Raw genomic sequence first — 1659 nt, forward strand, 5'->3', positions numbered from 1 at the left:
GGGGGGTGGTGGGGGGGGCCGAGGTCGCGCGTGTGGGTATTTTTAACCTTGTTTTTCACATCCTTGGTGCCACCCGGAGTCTGGTTTGTGCCGAGCGGCGGCGGTGGTGGGGAGCACGGGGCTCGGGTGGCAGCAGGCGGGCGCCTCCCCCCGCCTGGCACGGCAGCCGCCCTCCTGGCACAAGTGCCTTTAGCCCGCGCAGGCCGCCCCAGCCCACCCCGACAACCATGGCCGCCCCCCCACCCCACCCCGGGAGGGGAGCCTGGGCTCCAGGCCCCGCCAGCCCGCTCCTCCCGCGCCTACAAAATGGCCGCCAAGGCCAGAGAAGCATCTGGAAGCCGGGAGGGAGCATTGAGAAAATGGCCGCCAGAGCGCTGATGTCATCGGTGGCGTGACCGCCAAGAGCGGCCGGGGTGGGACGAGTCCCGGCCTGCAGGCCTCAGAGTGGGCCCCGCGGCCTATGGGGGCCTCCCCGCCGGCTTTTCGGCCCGGACGCCCCCAAACCTCCTGTGCCAAAGCCCCCCTGGAGCCCGCAGACGCCCCGAGTTCAGCCCAAGGCCGCGCGCTCACCGCCCGGGCCTGCGCTGGGGCCGGCGGGGGGCGGTGGACGGCCGCTGCCCTGACCCGCTGGCCCGAGGTGTCCACCAGTGCCCGGCAGGGCCCGCAGCCAGGCCGCGGAGCAGGCGGGGGCGAGAGCCAGGCCGGGTGGGAAGAAAAAAGAAACTTTTCTTTGAAAGTGATTCCGAAGCAGGTTGGCTGGGGCCCAGGCGGCCCGCGGCAGGGCAGAGGGAGATGGAAAGTGTGGTCCAGACTCGAGGAACGCGGCGGGTCAGGAAGGACAAGGCGGGGGAGGCCCGGGCGGGGGCCGGCGTCCGGGAGGTCACCCGGCCGTGGCCTTCTGCCTCTCGGCCCTGACGCCTTATCCAGATTTCCCCCGGGGGCGGATGAAGGCCGTGAACGTCTAGCATCTTGCTTTTTTCCCTTGGATTTGTCCAAACAGCCCCTGGAAGCGTGTCGCCTGGGGGTTTTAGATCCTGTGTACCAGGATGTGGAGGCTCAGAGAAGGAAAGTACTTTTGCTGAGGTCACACAGCATTGGTGAGACTGACATCCAGTTCTCGTGATTGCTGGCCTTGGGGGCCTGCGGTCTTGAGCCTGCAGGGGCAGGATGGGGCGTCTCCAGGGAGAGTCAAGGTTTGTACTGGAATTGCTTGAAGCCCAGGGCAATTTCGGTCCTGATCCTCCTACTACACTGCTAGGGAAGTCCAAGTTCAGTCTAGCACGAAGCCTTCGTGCTGTGACTCAGCTCCTGGCCCTCCTCAAGATGACCAGGAGGAAGCCTTGACCATGAACCTCATGCGGCAGAACTTCGTGTCTGTTTTGTTCGTTGCTGTGTCCCTGGGTCCTAGGTCAGGGCTTGGTACACAGTTCGTGCTCAATACATGTGTTAAGTGAAAGAATCACCGTTTCCCCTTATGCTTGGGTTTGCACAGACAGTCATATGGGATGGGGGTAGAGACTCAGGACACAAAACAGGTTGTAACATAGCTGGATATACGCAGGAATCCCTTGTCACACTTCTTAGAAGGGATACGAGGACATGAAACCCAGACTTCCAGAGCGTCAAGCCCAGGTCCTGTGGACAGATAATCCCCCCCCC

The 1659-nt window shown here is 63.7% G+C and overlaps 1 protein-coding gene across 3 annotated transcripts in view; it reads left to right on the forward strand.

Moving 5' to 3' along the window:
- NFIC (nuclear factor I C) overlaps window positions 1–1659 on the forward strand; it is a 60110-nt gene that overhangs the window by 24912 nt on the left and 33539 nt on the right. The window lies entirely within an intron of this gene.

The sequence above is a fragment of the Lipotes vexillifer genome, unplaced genomic scaffold (genome assembly GCF_000442215.2).
Source record: "Lipotes vexillifer unplaced genomic scaffold, Lipotes_vexillifer_v1.1 scaffold225, whole genome shotgun sequence".
In the NCBI taxonomy this organism is placed as follows: Eukaryota; Metazoa; Chordata; class Mammalia; order Artiodactyla; family Lipotidae; genus Lipotes; species Lipotes vexillifer.